The sequence below is a fragment of the Sturnus vulgaris genome, chromosome 5, assembly GCF_052056855.1.
Source record: "Sturnus vulgaris isolate bStuVul1 chromosome 5, bStuVul1.hap1, whole genome shotgun sequence".
NCBI classification, from domain to species: Eukaryota; Metazoa; Chordata; class Aves; order Passeriformes; family Sturnidae; genus Sturnus; species Sturnus vulgaris.
The window spans coordinates 40,246,381-40,259,715 of record NC_142247.1 but is presented as its reverse complement, the minus strand read 5'-3'; positions in this window follow the sequence as shown (position 1 = coordinate 40,259,715).

Sequence of the window (13,335 nt, the reverse complement as noted above, 5' to 3'; positions counted from 1 at the left end):
AAAAATATCCCTGGCAGAACAAGTTGGTCTAATCAGCACTTTGCATGATAACCTTGAAGCTTAAAGATGAAACAAACCTGAAACCCCACCCAACCAAACCTAAAACCACTACTTTGGTGAGTGTGAGGGTTAATCTGAACAGGGTAACTATTTTACAAAATTTCTTCTGTATTGAGGGAAACAGATTTTTTTACCAAATGATAAATATCTGTAAGAGATAATGGAAGTAAGTGGCTGGAGCATTTATGCCTCCACAGGTAAATTTATGCTTGCTAAAATAAAAATATTTATTTCAAGTTATGGGCACCTAATGAAATCAACATAGGGCACTCTATGAAGTTATCCCCTTGTTAACTTAGTATTATTTTACACTTTCTAAGTACTGTTTTGCATCTGTCCGGATTCAAAGTATTTACATCAGCTTACATATCCTTCACAGGCTATGAGAATGCAAGGATTTACCATGAGTTATTGCTGCTTAGACCCACAATAACTTATTGCATGATCATAATTCAGTCACGCGTTTGAGCCCTGACCTGAGTTACACATGGTTACATAAATAATCTGAGATAGAGCCATGAGGAGAGGCCGGATTTCATGACTCCTGATATTGTACTCATATCATGAATCTGTTCTGACTCTATTCAACCAGGTCCTGCCTCCTGAACCAGTGTCAAATGGACAGACTGCTTCAGGTGATGATTTTGGCTGTGTTACAAAACATGTCCTGTGTATGAGGTGCTTCTATTGAAATTTTTTTCTTCTGTTGTGATGAAGGTGGATCAGGAACTACCCCTGTTTTATGTTGAAAATAATGGTTTTTTTTAAATGTGTGGATCTTTACTGAAGAAGACATAGTCTTTTTGAGCCTGCAATTTATTCTATCCACATTCTTTTTAGTACACAGACCAATTAAATTACTGTAAATCCACAGATGTGAAAATAACTATGTTTGAAAACGGTGGATTGTGCCATAAAGAATGGGCAAGCATGGAGAATGGGCAATTTGTCACAGAGCATCATGACTGCCCGATAAGTGGCCTTGATCTTCCAAGGAGAGTGCATTTGAAAGAAAGGATATGACTGCATTAGTGCATTTATGTGCTGCAGGAGTCCTGTGGATACACATTATTTATGCCTGTATGTAGCATTTCCAGTAGGTGGCTGTCACTTCACACTGACTTAAGTACTGTAAAATAACAGCTGTCACGCCTCATGAGACCCACAGTCTATTCCAACAATATCACAAATCTGTTTACTTGGTGTCCGTGAAGCCTAAGAACCACAGAAATGCTACATGGCACAGCAGTACTCCCCTATGAAATAAGCAACAAGCCATCTTCAATGCATTTTTTTTTAAGCCATGCACTTCTTTTCCAGGCAAATAAATACACAAATTAGGCTTAGAAAATATATTAGTCACTTAACACAGTCTAGAAATACACACTTGTTTCTGTTGTACATGCCTAAAGATTTTACTTCATTTCAAGCCGATATGTACATGTGAGGTGATTCTGACCAGGAAATTGTCAAATTTTTGCTTGTTCTGTTCATTTTTAAAAAATCCTATGACAAGCTGAGCTTTCTGTAGAGACTGTGTTTCTTCTTCCTGAAACTGCTATAAAGAACTGCTGTAAGAGGGGAAGAAAGTCACTTCTGAAAATTTGTTGGATTAAAAATGTGAAAGAACAGCTGTAAGGGTGATCTCTTCACACTTACTTATTGTATAAGTAAATTAGCAATATGAGTGAATACTGTTACTTCCAGTGAGGCTTGGATGATTAAACAATGAAGTGTCAAGTGGAAATTGAAGTAGATGAATGTAAGGTGATATTTATGGGGTAAAAATGGAAATTAATGAGCTTGGATTTGATGATCACTGTTAGCAAGGCCTTGGAGTTGTAGGGCACAGGTCCAGGAAAACATGAGCTCTGGGTCTGGGAGAAATGAGCAAAGCAAACCAGATTTTAGGAAGGAGTAAATAATGAAGAGAACAGAGTTAGGCTATCATAAAAATCCATAGTTTACCTAACCCTTGACTGTGGTCAGTTCTGATCCCCTGATCTTTAAGATACAATGTTAAAACTGGAAGGCATTTGGAAAGTGGCCACAGGGATAATTAGATGGAAGAGTTTGCATATGAGGTTTGACTGAGCAAATTATCTTTCTTCAGCCTTGAGAAGTGGCTATGGGGTAATGCACAGGCCTTGTCAGTGGTAATGAGGTCATGTATAAGGTTTGACTGTTCAAAGTCTTTTGGGCTACAAGGACCAGTCAGTTCCAGGAAAATAAAGGCAGTAAGCAGTTCTTCATACAGGAGATAGTAGACTTACAGAATTCGCAAAAAATTCTGTTGGGATTTAATAAATATATAAATCTCGTCAAGCTCAGGAATTTCCTGAGCAGAAAATATTTGGATCTAAGGGGAGTAGAAGGGAACACCAGCAAATGTGCTTACCCTATGCTAAGCTTTCAAGGGCTTTGCTAATGGAACAGCTGAAGAAAGAGTATTAGACTTGAAGGACCTTTAGTTTGAGCTAGTGCAGCCATTCCAGTGTTTTAAGGCTCTTAAAATTCCATACTATATTTACATTTATTAATCATTTTGATGGGTTTTTGTACTCACCTTGCAGCCTGTTAGTAAGCCACCTTCTAGCAAGTGTAATTTTACAGGTGCATTCATACTCAACTTAATGTGATGTCTGGCAGAGACAACTGCCTGTCTTCTGTCACTCCTAACTCTCTTTTAGTGCTGTGGTTTTTTCAGAACAAATTCTGACTACACACTTAGAGTTATTCATTAATGTTATTAATGTTATTTAGTAGAAGAAAGAACTTCAGTCTTGTTCTCTTTTTCACCCGTATTGGTAATTTCTTATGACCTGTGATACTGTGCCTTGTCTTGTGACAGCTAGATTGTAAAATCAATGATAGCAGTTACAAGTTGCACAATCTGAATTCTACATATTATAATTAAAGAGAGAAATTAAGGAATTGGAGCAGGTTGAAAGAAGGGCAAATATATTTAAATGAACAGTAGAAGAATTTGAGTTCTATTTTCATTACTCATAATGTTTTTTTGCAGAATGCTAGAAACATGTGTACGAGGGAGTATGGAAAATATGGAATACACAGAGAGTGCCTTGTGCTGCTGTGTGGTGGCTGCCAGGCCTCCTGGACATGGTGCACCATTGTGCTCTGGGTGGCTCTCTGTGATGCCGAGCTGTAAGCTCAGATACAGCCATGCAGAGATGTGGGATATGGGAGTGCTGTCAGATCAAAGGGTGTCCTGTCCCCCAGCCATCTGGAATTAGTGATTGTTTTGAAAGAGCAGCAGAGCCATGCTGAACTGGGTTCCCATAGACACAAATATGTCCTCATCTGAAAATGCTGGAACAGGGGAGGAGAAATTCCAGCTCCCAGCACAATAATGCCCTGACAGCAAGGATTTCTGATAATACATTGTTTTCCCCCTCAAGTTTCATTTATTTATCACGAACTGCAATTGTAAGAAGTTAATCCTCCAGGCAGAGGAGCAAAGTCAATGTTTACCAACCCTGAAGCTAATGATATACTGGAAAGGCTCAGAATATTTTTGCTTAGCACAGAACAGCACAGTGACTACAGCAGGCACCTAGAAGATGACAGCAAACTTTGCCTTAGATATTGTTGGGGGTTGAATTGTTCCCTTTTCTTTCTGTGGAATTTTTCCCATTGTTAGGCTAAGTATTTGTGGCTACACCTTAGTAGCAATAGTTTTCTCTCGCAGGGGGGTGGGGGATAGGGGGACACCGGAAAAGGAGAGGTGGCACAGGGGCCTGGGCTCTCTGGCTCTTGTTCTCTCGCTCGCTGGTGGAGTCGAAGGAAGACGGCCGGGGCTCCTATTTAGTGTCCTCCCCGCCATCCCAGCGCCGGGAGCCACGTTCCCTGCTGTCAGACATCGCTCCGCTGCCTTCCCGCTTCATCCTACTGCCTCCGGGCACTCTGCCGAGCACCACGACCGACACCGTGAGGGGGGAGAGGCTCCTCCATCCCTCTCAGCCCTGGGCCGCTGCCGCCATCACCCAGCGCCTTCAGCTGCGCGGGCCCTGCCCTGCCCACAGCACCGGGAACTGAGCGCAGGGAGAGGGCCTTGGCCAAACGGGACTGGAACTGAGCTACACTGCTCTGTTCTGTTGTCAGTTTTTATAGCTGTTGTTGTTTCGTTTGCCTTGTTAGATATATTAATAAAGAACTGTTATTCCTATCCCCATATCTTCTACCTGAAAGCCTCTGATTTGAAACTATAATAATTAGAAGGGAGGGGGTTGCACTCTCCATCTCAAAAAAGGGGTTCTCGCCTTTCCTTAGCAAATACCGGTCTTTCAAACCAAGACAGATATGCAGACAGGTCCAGGGGAGGATTACTTGGGAGTTCATTCAGGGTTGCTCTTTACTACCTATTTACAGGACCCTACCTCAAAGCTGTCATCTGGACTAGGGGAGGAAAAAAATCCTTCTGGAGGAGTTCTCTAGCAGGGGTTAGGAAGCTTTCTGAATCTCTGGAGTGATAGCACAGCAGTCTGTGCAGGAGGTAAATGTGGAAAAGCCTCAACTCCACTTAACCTTGAGCCTAGAGTTGTTTGTAGGTATAGGCAAGAGAGATGTTGGAGAAACAAAACTAGACAAGTGGTTTGTGGTCACTTCTAATTCTTCTGGTTGCTCAGACAGGTATGATTTAAACAAAACCCTGCACTATAAGTAACTGTGGGAGTCTGGGAGTCTGGAAACTCTTCAATCAGAATGAAGAAATTACTTGCTTTGGTTTAACAGATAGAGGAAGCTTTCCATGAAAATACTTCTATTACCTAATTTTTCTTTCTTTGGACAAAGGGTAGATGAATAATTCCATGGACTAGAGGATTAAATACAATGAGTGACTTATATGAGAGTTTGGGCAGTTCAGGGCCTTTTCCCTGGGGCATTGTAAATTGGCCAGAGTTACTTCCAAGTAAAGTATGGTTGAGAACTCTCAGGTCATTGCAGGCTGATGGGATCAGGGGATTTGTGAGTCACAGGGTACAAGGCTGGGAACTGATACATCAGTTGAATATCATAGCCAGCCTCTGCCTCATCAAGTGTTCAGCCTTTATGAACAATCCAGTTGTCTAAAAATGCACGTAGGTGATTACAAATATCTCTTAAAGCAAGTTTTTGGGAGAATTCGTCTGTTAAAGGAGGTGATAAATGAAGGTGAGTGTGAAAAATGAAATGTGATGAAAGAGCCTGCTTCAGAGCCCCACTGAATACACACTATTCCGTAAGTAGTCTGTGTTCCACTTGCACTTGCTGATAGCTCTCATTAAGAATGAAACCACCTCCTTAGCACCATACTTTAATCCTTGAATGGCAAGGGTAATAACTTCATATGACTGTTTTGCTATGTCCCTGTGGGATTCACCTGCACAGCAGCAGAGGCAGAGCCCCTGTGCAGAGGCAGGTTGGCTCCAACAGTACTGTTACCAGACTTGTAGAACCTGCTCCTAAGCAGAGGAGACAACTCTCAGGTGCTCTCATCTGACTGTTTAAGGAATGCAGATGTCCTTTAATGTCTTCTTCAAAAGGACCAGCAGAACCATGAGTCCAGCCTGAATGCTTTCCTTGACAATGTAGCCTGAGGATGGGAGCTGGTATATATGGGTATACAGTCAGCCAGGAAGATTTTTATAAAAGTCCCAGGGAGTTGGAGAGCATTTTTTTTCAAAAGGTCACATCTTTTCAAATAACTGCATTATCTATTTTAAAGAAATTAATATGAAATAAAACGGGAGATTGTTTAAGTCTTAGTTTTATAATAAACTAATGATTTTCCTGAATGGGGTAGATTTCCTTCTGTTAAAATTAATATCTTTCCTTAGCACTTCAAAAATGAAAGGAGAATTATCCTCAGTACTTCCAGATTTGCACTTTGACCTAATGAAAAATTAATTCACCATATTTTCATACATAATTTGGTATGCTAATAGTACCTTACCAGTGCTGTTCAGTCTAGAAGGAACATCTGAATGAATGCTGTTATCTAGGAACTGATCCAAAACAAGGAGGTGGTCCAAACACTCCTGAACTTTCTGGCAAGACTTGTTTCAAAACTTTCTGGAATCGAGGGTTTACCTGGCAGCTGAAGGGGATAACAAATGAGCATTCAGCAGTGGCTCTCCAAATATCTCAGGCACAGCTTTACTGACAACTCTTTTTATCAACTTCAGAGCTATCATACCTTCGAAAGAGAATAGGCCATACATGGGGTTAAAATGCTGAAAGGCAACATTGAAAAAATTGATTTCTTCCCAATCCCATACTGCAGCTTCATAGACAAACAGCACATACAGTGAACCTGCACAGGCTTCAATAGTGTCCTCTGAATACAAAGAACCAGAGTCTCAACTGTGCCAGCTGTGCCTTGAGGGTAGTCCAAGGAGATGGGTTAGAAATGGATTTACAGAGTTTTTCAGCTCCAGATTTCTGGAGCTCAGCCAGGCCTTGGCATACTTGAAAGCAATTAGGGAAAACAAAACAAAACAAAGAGCAGGCCAATGTAATATTGCTGAGAGCTTGGCACAGGCCATTTATTGTCTGAATTAACCTTTCACACCATTTTTTTTATAAAGTTGGTGGTGTCCTGCTGAGAAAACAACATTTTTTCTCTTCTTTGTGAGGAGAATGTGAGACTGAATGTTTTCTGAGGCCACGCCAAAAATAAAGGGAAAGGAAAACAAGAACGTGTTCCTGGAGGCCAAGGTAAGAGTCAAGCTGGGGCATCCTGTCTTTGAAAGACTTAAAGCACAAACTGCTACATTGAGGAATGAACCTGGCATTCCTTTGGGTACTGCTAGCCAGCTCTGCCTACATTTTGTTCTTTTCTCTCCATGGCAGCTAAAATCAATGTTGCATGAGAAAGGCAAAGAAACCAGGAGTTTAACTAATTATGGAGTCTCTTCTGGCAAAGCCACATTAATTCTTCTAACCTGCACTCTCTTTAGTGGTGTTCTCCTGCTGCCACACATGAAAAATATGAACTGCCAGAAGCCTTTTTTTACATTAGCAAAGAGTAGGTTATTAATGTAGCTGTATTAAACTGGAGGAAGAAGGGGCGAGGCAGGTGGGTGAGGCTCTGCATTCTTGTCTCCAGAAACAGTTACAGTGGCAGAAGAATATCAACTTTCAAAGACAAAGCTGAAATCTGTGGGGAGATAAGAATTAAAATCCACATCATTTGCTGATGCAATTTTTATGATAAAAATACTAACGGTTTTTTAAATATATAGAATGTGAATTTTTAGGTCTCATATAGAGTCTTTCAATACAGTTATCCAGTTGCTAGCTGGGCAATTTAAAATCAAGACATCATGTATTTCATGCTTTGCAAAAAGTCTGAAAAACTGAAGCTCCTGGAAAGCAGCATTCTAACATTTCACCACTGGATGGAGATAGCACTCCAACTCTTGTGAGTAATTACTACTGGGACTGTAAAGAAATGCCTTGCTATTAGGAGATTGAATAATTAGTGGACTGCAACTACAAACAGAGAAACACCAGCTAGATTTATGGCAGAAAATGTTTTGAAAGCACATCCCCCAGATTTGAGCTTGACCTATTTTTATGGTGAGAAAAGACAAGATTTAGTTGAAAAAAATTAATTCCACATCTTTCTCCACATGAGGCATCAATGGCACATACTAGCAAAAACCACAGGAAGATAAAGCAAAGCTTTTTAGTATCCTTTCTATCTTTCCCAGGTCACAGTATATTTTTCCTGACAGGAAGATCCTTCAGCTTTGTGGGTCTGGTCTTGAGGGCTTGGTGCTGCAGGTAGCAGCTGGGGTTTCTCCAGCAACAGTTGCAGTTGATGCCATGATGCAGTGAAGAGCCTTCTCTTACTTGAAAATAGCAGAGAGGAGGTCACTGGATGGGAAGACGCAACAAAAAGAATTCCCACCAAGGTTGAAGGTTGGTAGGAAAATTTTCAGAGATCACTGCAGTTCAGGGGTGATAGCATAGATGGGGGGCAGCCTGCCCTATCAGGGTTAGTTTCTCTCATCAAGTGTGTTGAGGCATTGTCACACATTTTCTTCCCTCTTTGCGTGTGTGTATATGCAGGCAGGTTCATGTGCATGAGAGAGTGTAGGAGGAAAGCCCTGTGGTGGATTTTAGCCCAGTCCCTTATTTAATCATACTGGGCTTCTCTGTTGTTAGCAATAACTTTTGATTTTTTTTTCCTTATGATTTAAAGACAAATAAATTAATTCAAAGATAATTACATTCTTATACATTTTGTGAAATTAGCCAGCCAGATATGTTGGAGACTCTTGAAGTACCCTGACTAAAGACTGAAGAGTAAACTCATATAGTAGAGAGTGCACTCTGAGAGGGATCTTATAACTGCCCCTGCCCTGGCAGAAGCTTTAAGCAGAGCTTGCAATCAACCAGGAAATAAGAATAACTATGGGCAACCAGACTTCATCAGTTCAATAAGCACTAGAACTTTTCCTTAAAAGCAACAGAAAAGTTGACCTATTCCATTACCATTTCTCCTCTGCCTCCAGGTCACAGAGTCTGTACAGAGTTTAAAAGCTGAGAATTTTCACGAATAAAAGCAAATAAAAGCCACTGAAACTGATTTTTCATGTGTCTGCTTGTTATATTCAGGCAATGTTTTTTCCAGACAGCTGTGACATTGCATAGTGATTAGTGGAGTGAAGCTCTAGAAGGAAGGGGCATGAAAAGGGAGGCTGAACATGAAAGAGTGTGACAGGTCCTAATGTATGCCTGTCACTTTTGTTCCCCAAATACAATATCCGTTGGATCAATTATATGCTGATTTACATGAAAATGTCTTAATTTTTTTTTTCTGAAACCAAGATTTCAGGTGTAATTCCTTTGCCCACAGCCAAGTCTGATGTAAATCCTCAAGAATAGATTATTAAAGGTATTTAGATTTCCTATTCCTGGGTGAAATTCTCTGCCAACTTCACCATCTAGGGTGTTTAGGGGGACGTCTGGTGCTGAGACAAGAAACCTGATCAGTATGATGAGCAGAGTTCTAAACCACTATAGAAATGCAGTGTTTAGGCATGAGGGGGAGATGACCTTCTGCAGGTAGGATTTGTTTGCAGTGACAGACAGAGGTTTGCAAGAATGTGCCTTGTTATTTACTTATTCGTGTGCTCAGCTATTGATATGTACCCATCTCATCTGTTATTCATCTGGTGTGCTGCTGTTTGCAGAAAGTGGTGAGTACAGAAAGGCTTGAGAACCACCTTTCCTTCACTATGTTGTGGGAGCACTCTGACTTGAAGAAGGCTTGGGCTAGAGGGAACCAGCTTCAGTTTTCTTGTCCACAATACTTTTTGCTGTTTTTGAGGGAAACCCTGATGTGGTAGCTGGTCAGGAAGGGGATATGCTGCTATATGGCCAGTCAGCATGAAATTATGGACTGTGACTTTGGTCAGGGATAAACTGTTTCAGAGGAGAAGCACTTTGAGGAAAGAAATATGTCAAAAAACTAACTCTGCTCTAGGTGCTTGATGTGAGAGCCAGAAAACATACTTACTGGATTACCTTTAGAGGCTAGATTAAGACATGAGAAACAGAACAAGGGGTAGGCCAGGAGCACCAGGAGCATGTGCTTATAGTGATGATGAGAATAATCTTCACTAAGCAGTGAAGAGAATCAAAACTCAGTCCCTTGTGATGGCAGGACACAAACTGCTAAATAGCATGAGACCTTGTGGGTGATTATCCACGATCATTAGAATGGATCTGAAAGTTCAACATGTGCTATGTTCCCAATCCCTCTCTCTGCTCCCTTTGTGACTGATTGATGGGCATGTGTCACCTGACTAAACTAAGAGTCCTTTCTTTCTCTGTTTCATGTGGCAACTTGCAGTTCCATGGGCACCTCATGGGTTACCACAGAGTTGTCAGACATGCTGGGTTTGCTATGCAGCCTTCCAGGTAACCATGGGAATGATGTCCTGGCTTCTCTCTGTGAAGTGCTCCATCCCTCCCCAAGTGCCAAAGACAGAGCTGAATGTGCTCTGAGTTGTCTGCTGTTGGGTATCCCTTCATGCCAGGCAAGCACCTCAAATCTTGCTTCTGACACCTGACTTTGCAACTGCATAGAGCCAAGTAATACTCGTGGCTAACTAATCCATGCACAGAAGAGCATGTACTTACATACAGGCATGATTTCTTTGCTGATTGATCTCTGTGCTCTAGCACTGGTACAAGTGCCACAGTGCCACAGAAGGCTTGTGGAAGTTTCTCTCCTCGTGAGGAAACTTCAGAGGCTGTGTCCATTAGATCATATTCATTTGCTAATCACTGCTCTTTCTCCTGCTGTAGAACTGCAAATAAATGCTTGAGGAGAAGGAGGAATTTGTTACTAGCATTTTTATCTCATACTGGATGAGTGGGTTTCCAAATCAATATCTGGTTCCTTCTCAGCTTCTTCTTCCTTCAGCCTGGCCCATTTCCATCAATCATGAGAAACTTCCCACTCTCAGCAAATGACCACTCCGCATTATTAATCACTCAGGTCACAGCCATAAAGAGATCTGCCAGTCCCATAACTTCAAAGCCATCTCAAACAGGCAGTGTGCCAGATTGATTAAGAGGCTTGCTATGGCAAATAGGAAAATTATTAATATTTGGTGCTGGGAAAAAAAAGCCCCACAAACAAACCTATAAATTTTCACACAGAAAGGTAACCACAGGTTTTCTGAGAGCCTAGGATGCATTCACATTTATGAACAGCTAAAATACCCTGTGTTTGTAGGCAGTACTGTAGCATATGACTGCCAAGGCAATTATACCGAATGCTTTTTCTGATCAAATCCTCTATAGGACCTAGCTCAGATCACTCTCAGTCATGGAAAGGGAGACAGGTACAGCAAGAACACCCAGTAATACATAATAACTTACAGCTTAAAGCATTGCTGAACAATAGGGTAGCTCCCACTGATGACATACAGGGATTTTATACAATTAAATGACTTCTGGCTTTGTCTTACACTGGGTTTTTGTTTATTAACTGAATTGCTTCAGCAGTTTTCTGCATGATGAATGCTGAGAACATAAACCTTGCTTTGTCTAGTGTCCTGTGTGACATGCTTACAGCAGGACAAGGTTCTTTAGCACCTCATGATCCAGCAATGGTGAATCTGAAAGCCCAAAGGGTAAGGGAGCTATGTGAATATCCCTGAGAATCCAGGTTAAGTGAATATGTGATTTTGTTTCAATTTGAATCAGCAATCTAGTTTTGATTCTAGTTTTAAACAAATCCTGAAGCTTACATAGAAAATTTTGAATTGACCTAGAACCTCCAAGTAATTGTCCCTTGAATTTCCCCTAGATACTGATGAGTCTTGAACTACCAAAGTGTTTTTTCTGAACCTCCTTTTTCTCTGACTTGGGAGATTTGCAAGAAAATATCACTTAATCATTTTGAAATTTTGTGTGAAAAGTTCATCTTAATTAGGTTGATAGCAAATTCTGGAATTTTCTTTTGTAAGGAAGCAAGTGGCAGTTTTAAATCATATAGCCCAAACCAATAGGTGCGATTTTCTTTTGTTTTCTCTAGGACGGTCACCAGCCTCCCTTTAAAATAAAGGCCTTAAAGTGAAAGTGAAGATAAATCTTGAACTGTACCTAGAGAACAGCAGGTATTAAAAGAACCATGAAGATTATTGTAAAGTGTTTCAATCTTGCTCAGAGAGAATCCCCATGTTTTTCATGAACCTATCAAATGTTTCATTGGTTAAATATGCCTCTACTCATATATAAAATGTTGAACCCATAAGGGCTTTTCTCTGCCTTATCTAAAACGATGTCACTATTTTCTGTGATGTAGGGTTTGTACTCATATCCTTTTTGCTTGCTCTAAGTTGTTCCATTTCACTGGCTGTCATTGCCTCCTGCTGTTGTGTGGATGATGCAAAAAATCCATCAGCACGTGTGTGAGTTGGGTGCGTGGGGACAGACACATCCACAACGTGGCAGTGAAGTGCCTGACATTTTGATAACACTTATCTACCAAGAAGTATCTCTCTCCAGTGAATATTTCCATAGAATACTGTGGGAAGAGGCAGAAGGAGTAAGGTGTGCTCAGCACACACAGGAAGCTCTGGGACTGCCACAAGAAGAAATCAGGCTGGGCAGGATGTTGACGACCTTAAAGACCCTCTCTCTTTGTGTAGACTTTCTGCTAACAGGAGATAATGACAGCTGCTCCCAGGATAAACAGTGAAGAGTACTTCAGGAACGCAACAGCTGTGGAATGTTATTTTCTGATTAGTGCTCTTCAATAACCCAGGGAGATTTGTAGCAGTATTATGGTTTCTACTTGTCACTCAAAATTATGGCAGTATCATTGCAAAGGAGGACAAGTTCCTGGTATGTTAGCAACTCCTATTTCTGGTGCAGGAACAGAAATTAAACCATTGACCTCACCAGTCGTTCTGCCTTTGCCCAGACATGTTTGTATTCAAAGAGTCCCAGGATAATAAAATGAGACATAAAGATCTCCTTTGATGGTCAAGCTCCTGAAGCTCACTCAGAAATGAGTCACTGGTTTAAAAACTACCTTTGAACAATTTTCAACTGCCATTCACAAAGTCAAGCACTCCACTCTGTTAATGTTCCAATTAGCCAAAGCCAGGTAGGTATTCTCAGGGGGCCACATACAGAGAATATAAATACAGGGAAAACTTCCTTATGTGCCATACAGAAAATAGAATACAATAGCGATGCAGGGAATGCTGCTGCTTCTTCTCTCATCCTGCTCTCTTTTCCACTCTGTTTTCCATATTTTATTGTGTGAAATTAATTCCTAAATAATGACAGTAACACTCTCTTTAATTCAGGGATTTTTCTTTACAGAACAGTAATTAAGATTCCACATTGTACATGTTATTGCTAATTTTGGAAAATATAGCTACCTCATTGAGGATTGCGACATAAGTGGTACCAATATATCCCTGTGGTCTCTCTGATTCCAATTTAAAAGGCAAATAAACAAAATTTGCAAAACACTAGTTTTCCTATCGGCAGTATTGTGCTCCTGTTCCATAATATATACTGTGTTTCTTTTTAAAATGAGTCTGAACAATATGCATACATATGTGTGTGTGTACACATTCTGTCTTGCATATGTAGCAGCTTCCTCTCAGTATTCTTTAATGAGTCACAGACACACAGAATGTAACAATCAGGCTTGGAAGAAACAATTGCAGTTATTTCCCTTTGCAACAGGAGGTTACAATCCTCAGTGCAGAATATGTGTGCTATTAACCTAGT